Genomic DNA, 6,305 nt, shown 5'->3' with positions numbered 1-6,305 from the left:
CTACTAAATCCCACACTATGGTCATCGGACCGCATAAGAAAAGGGCCATGGTGAAAACATTTTGGTGTAAAGGAGAGGTAGTCTCTAGAGTCCCCGTCTTCCCTTATCTCGCCGTGCTTTTTGACAGCAAGGGCACCTGGGGACCTCAGGTACGGGCCAAAAGCCTAGCGGTGATAAGGACATCAATGGCCATCCTGGGTTTCGCCAAAAGACTGGGTCATAGACCAATGGAAGCCATCCTAAAGGTGTATAACAGCAAATCCCTTCCTGTGGCTCTATATGGCGCGCCTTTATGGGGCTACGTATGCTTGGACAAAATTCAGAAGGCAGAAAATAGATTCTTACGTTCTCTTTTGTGCCTTCCTCAATCATCGCCAACTTTTTCCACTCATGCAGAGGTAGGATTGGACTATGTTCAGGATAGGCTGAGATTGGCGCCCTTAACATATTGGCTCAAGACATGGTTAAATACAGAATTGAACCTAAATCACCTTATTATGAAGGATGTCATGAGTCTGGAGCATAGTAGTACAATCCCATGGCTGGCCTATTTAAAAAAATCTTTCTTGGACCTGGGTCGACCAGAATTATTTACTGACCCCTCTGGTATCACAAAACAGGATGTGGTTGTTATTAAAAAACAATTCATGTTAAGGGAAAGATTGATTTGAGAAGAAACAGAATTGTTAAAGCCCACAGTTAGACGTCATTATTTGTTAGTTCACTCTCCTGCACTGGAACCCTATTTATGTTTTGTCACTAACCCATTTCACAGGTTCCTGTTAACGAAATTTAGGTTTAACCTTATTCACTTTTATTTGGGCAGTTTTAATTCTTGGATAAATCCAGAGCTAGCACCACCCTGTACTTGTGACAATTTTTCAGTTCAAGACACCATGCACTTTATTATGTTTTGCGATTTCTTCTCTGATTAGAGAAAAAAACGTCTGTTACCTGTTTTGAGGGACGCTGGTTTCTCCCAGGTGAGACCAGCCATGTTTTATCTACAATCATTGGAAAATATACATATTACATTCTCCATGGCAAATTTTCTAGTGGCAGCGGCTAGATCAAAAAGACGCAAGAATGTTGTAATTCCCTTTGTATAAATTGTTTTTACTGATTTTATTAATTTTTAAACACTGTTTTTATTGTAACACCATGTCATGAGAAATTCGATTGAAATGAAATTGTTTAATTGTATTTTACTTGTATATAATATGTTTTTCTACGTCCTTTGTATGATTTTTAACCGAATCGAATAAAGTTAATTTGACTGACTGACTGACAGGGAAATAGATTTAGGGAATGGAAACTGTTATTCTGCTAATATTTCGTGTTTCTGAGCTTGCTTTGAAAATGTCAGTTTATTAATTCATTTCCTTATTAAAAAGCTGCTTTCTTTATTGCTTATAAAATAAAGATTCTAAAACATAAATGCTTTTTCTTTATGAAAAATAAAGTTAATAAAATTAGATTTGAAAGGCAAGCTGGTCTTGTTTATTCATGGTCTAGTTACCATCAGTTGATCCAATCGCCTAGGTGGTCTGATTAATAAATAATAAATGTTAAAACCATGGTAAACATAAATAAACTGCAGTTGTATATAATTTTGTAAATAATATGTGAGTAGTTTAGTTAATCATACCACCTGATTCAGTTGCTCAAAAATTGTCTCATTGGTATTATGGGCCTTTATATGTGTTTCATGATTAATGGTTGAGTATTGAGGTGACAGGTAGCGATTTTGAGACAGTTTTTCAATCAGAGCGCTGGATCACGGGCATATTGCCATGCATGCAAATAGAGTGACCAATTCAGGCAATTGCCTCTGCTTCAATTCAAGTCAGTGGGGAAAATGCATTCTCCCGACAATGCTTTTAAAATCTCCCACTTGCCTGCGCTAAAACGTTGGCCTGTGTAATCACTATCCGGAGCCTTAGCAAACTGCCGACTAACTGTTTATTCCCCTAGCTGTGACTGAGTTCCTTGTCCTCTTTCTATATCCGTGCCTGAAGTTCTCCGGCTTCCACGGCATGGGGCGTGGTAAGGCGTGTGACATCACAGAGGGCGGTGCTCCGGTGTTGGTGGCCTCGGTGGTGAGATGGCAGCGGGCGGCGCAGGCCAAGGAGGCGGGTGAGGCCGAGCGGTAGCGGCGGCAGGCTTTGCGCCTGGGTAAGAGAGAGTCTCGTGCTAGGACCAGACCATTCAGGGCCAAGGCACCCGCTAGGCCCAGCTTGCCTCGCCTTGGGAGCAACTGTGAACCGTTATGTCATTCTGGTGCTCACATCGTCTGCGTCCGGTGCAGGACACCAGTAGGCTTAGGCGAAGAGCCAACATAGAAGAGAGCACGGTTGTCTGCAGTAGGGAGACTCTGGAACCGAGGCCCCAAACTAGGATTACTTTAAAGCACCCCCCTAGTAACTGAAGTGATAAACTCCTTTCACCAGAGCCCTCCCCGTCTCCTGCATTACGCTGCACCAGTGGTTCCAGTCCTCCCCTGGTAGTGCTAGCTCCTGGAGCATGTAACGAACTTGCACTTGATATCAATGTTATGATATATACACAGTGTTTCTTGAAGATGTGATTGATCCTCAGTAGGTACAGTTGTGAATCAGCCATTACAGTGGGCACAGTGCCTGCCACCCTGCACACTCTGGCTGCGAGTTCTGCTCCTTAGCTAGAGGTGCTGCATTAGCACATTCTTCTGCTCCATGCCCCACTAAGTGGCACCCTCTCCAAAAACTGTGCATTATTTGCTGTCGGTAGATTTAGCTGCCTTTTAAGCTAGGCAAAGAACTGACACCTAAGCCCCGCCCACTTCGAAAGTATTTTAACATGTCAACACTGGAAGGTTATAGGCCCCTCTGGTGGGCTCTAAGCTGCTTCCCAAGTAGGTATCCTCTCATGATACAGTTTTCATAATACCCTGAACTGGACCTGCCACGAGACTAGAGTCCACTGTTACAAATGCACCAAAGGCTGCTATTGATGTACACTGTTGACGGCAGACACGTACCAAAAGTGTGTTTTGAAATGTACATAGAATTGCAGAAGGAACAAGGGTATTTGTTAACGTAATTGGCGCTTTACTGTTTTGGTAATTGCCCTTATTGACTGACTTTTCATTTCAAAACATTTGAGCTGTAAGCATCGTAGCATGGCTGACGCAAGTCCACGAGTTTACTGTATCTTCTTAGATACAAGTTGCTTTTTTTAAAAATAAGTGTCTCGTTTATGGATACCCATGTTGTAATGCCGAGTTTGTCGCCACTGCGTTTAAGTGTCACTAACGTATTTCAGTTAAAGGGCGACTACAGATTAGCAGTCACATATTTCCTCACAACCTCAGATCAACAGGCGAAGAACATGCCCATTACTCCCAGAACTAAACGGTATTAATGAAGAACGTGTCGCCTTGGAACAATTGTTGTGCGACGCAGTTTACAGAAAGTGGTGGTCAAAGTTAGAATTAATCCTCCTCGGTTGTGGGTGTCTGGGCATTGCAGAGCGGAATTATGCCCTCTGGGTTTCATATTGAGACTTTACTATTTAAACTGCGGAACGTGGATACATCTTGCTGGATATTAATTGAAGTTAAATTCGTTTGCGATAGCACTGCTTACCTACTTGAAAGTGTAGATTTGTTTCTTGAATGTGAGGTTATCGCAGAGCAACTACCTGTAGTGGTGTGCTTTTGAAATTATATAGAAACATGTCGGCCTTATTTTGGAGGAGGCATCAGCAGCGAACTCCGTGAAGCTTTCTGGCATTTTACTAACTTAGTTTGTTTTCTAGATTTGGAGTTGCCCGTAATATTGTTGCTGCTGTTTTAGCCCTTTCATTAAGAGAGTGGATAAAGCATTCACTGATAACGCTACAGTTTCGTTGTACTGGCTTTTTAGATATATAATTAAGCATTTAGACACAATACATTGATTTTGTTTTAAAAAGAATCCCAACTCAACTATTTATTCTGCAAATAAGCACATGCAGATTGGAATAGGAGTTAACAGTTGAGCAGTTTCTTGGTTCCTCATAATCAGTAAACAGTCCTCTGAAGTAGAACAGCTTTTGCATTGATCGTAGTGAATCATAAATGTTATCTCCTTCATTCTTATTAAAGATCAGCCATTTGTGATACTTCAAAGAAGACCATGTTTAAATACTTTGGATCCTACCTGTGGGAGTGGCACTGTTAAATCAGTTGCCTGAAACAGGTGTTTGAGAACCACCCATCGATAACTAACTCTGAAATAAAAAAAAAAAGCATTTGGGATGCTTTTGTGACTTTGCTTCTTCTGTTCTATTATCTTCATCTATGTTCCATCGTTACCCAGTCTTCACAAGAAATGCAAACGTGTTGACTTTGTCCAGTGGGGGTATCTACATAATTTGAAGATAATATTGCCTACATATCTTGCAAATAAAACAGCACACATCTCAATCTTTTCTATTGTTTATAGTTTTTATATGGTTCCATGCCTGTAGTGCTGCAGAGGTACAAAAATGGAGGAAAACGTAGTTTCTCAGTTGATGACCTGCTCAGCCCTGGGTAACCCAGAACATGACTGCCTCATCTAAAGTCAATCCCTCGATAAGGCAAGAGCAGCATTTGCACAAACTTTACACAGGCGTGACCCGTGTGTAAGCAGGTAAAATGGGGTCGTCTTGAATCTTTTACTTTTAGTTTGCAGTTAGTTTGGCACAATCATTCTTTTTCAGACTAATATGTGATTCTTAATTGTGACACTCGTGACTTCCTGTCTCTGTTCATTAGTAATTGTTTCATTTTCTCTATTTTGCATCTCAACTGTTCTTCCTTCTTCATGGCCACTGTATTCACTCGTTCCGGTTTGGTTATCTGTCAGTTGGAATCTTATTGTTTGACCGATGACGCCTTCGAAACACTTCTGGGGCCCAAGTGTTTTGGTGATCTTATCAGAGGCATAACTTCAGGATAATGGTTTGTGATGGCAAGGGTGTCCTCTTTGTGCTTTTTTGTTTTTGCAGTGTTTTTGGAAGGAGGTGTGTTAAAGTTTGCATTTTGCCAGAGTGGGGCATTGGCACCAGGTGCAGTATGTGTTCCTTTATGCATTTGTTTTCTGTTGCATATTTCAGTTTCTTACCAGCCACTTTAAGGAAACTTAGTATCCAGATACATAGAAAGTCGAAAATAACACTTTTTGTTGTTGAGTGCACTGTATAACCGATATTGAAATATTATTCTGGTTGGTCGTTTATTCAAGAGAGGGCCGCGTTTAACTGTGTAAAGATTGATAGTAGGGGCAAGAATTGTGGTGTCGGTCCCACAGTTCAAGTCCGGCCATCCATCATCATCACAATGCGGATCTCTGATGCATTAGCATTTTGGGTATGTGATTGTCTTAACAGTTCTGTTTTCTGTACAGAAGATAGTTTGTTTCTGTACTCTTGGTGACTGGCAGGGTGTTTCAGAGCTTTGCACCCTGTACCCTAATATCTGCCAACCATTCTGTGTCTATCCTCTAACCCCCTAATGAAATGTTTTTTGCAACGTTGTCTTAGTAATACAACTATTTAAGCTTCTCTTTGATATCTTGGCAGTGGTCTGCAGATACAAAATAGTCGTAGAGTGAGAAATTGTCAGATTTTGTCAATGTTTAAGGCAAGGATTGTATCCAAATTTTGCGATTTTCTTCTTAGCACACATTTACCTCCTCTACCTGGTTCACCAAGAAAAACTGCAAGGTTATTTTTGGCATATTCAGGTCTTTTCATTGGTGTACCCTACCTATCAGTATCTAACAGCTAGGGTAAAAGCCTGACAATGCAGTCTATTTCTTTTCTTCCTAAAGTTTTTGTGAATCTAACATCTTGTCTAAGCCTTCCTTGTGGAACAAGCTATCTATCGACAGGGCATGTGGTCCCAGACATGAATCGCCCGTGTCTCCTTGATGCCTAGCAATGCCAGTTATGTGTACCTTTTCTGGTCTTGTGGTTTCCAAAGGTGTAAATGCTGAAAAATCAAATTATCTGCCATGGTTGAGTATCTCTGCCTGTCTAGAAATGCAGATGTTTGGGAGCCCTTATGAAGATTTAGGCAAGTGCATCTCTGTCAAAGAGAAATGGCGAAGCACACTCACTTCTGGTGACTGATAGCGAGGCAATAGCCCATTGAGCCAAAGAATCCGTGCTTCACTCTGAACTGTTTAAAGACTCCTTAGGTGCAAATCAGGCGCCTACAAGCATCAAGACAAGATCACTATGGAAACATAGAGGTTTTCAGTAGATTTGCCTCTTTTTCGTTTTTTATTTCCAATGCT

At 41.2% G+C, this 6,305-nt stretch overlaps 1 protein-coding gene across 2 annotated transcripts in view; it reads left to right on the top strand.

The window, feature by feature from the left end:
• The first annotated feature begins 2,041 nt into the window (after window positions 1-2,041).
• WWP1 (WW domain containing E3 ubiquitin protein ligase 1) overlaps window positions 2,042-6,305 on the top strand; it is a 1,173,512-nt gene continuing 1,169,248 nt past the window's right edge. For both annotated transcript variants that reach the window (XM_078687073.1, XM_078687072.1), the window contains exon 1: window positions 2,042-2,175. The gene's annotated coding sequence lies outside the window, so the exon portion shown is untranslated. The remainder of the gene's footprint in view (window positions 2,176-6,305) is intronic.

This window comes from Lissotriton helveticus, chromosome 4_1 (assembly GCF_964261635.1).
Source record: "Lissotriton helveticus chromosome 4_1, aLisHel1.1, whole genome shotgun sequence".
NCBI lineage: Eukaryota > Metazoa > Chordata > Amphibia > Caudata > Salamandridae > Lissotriton > Lissotriton helveticus.
Note: the sequence above shows the minus strand (reverse complement) of the source record. Positions and strands in the feature narration are given on the sequence as shown.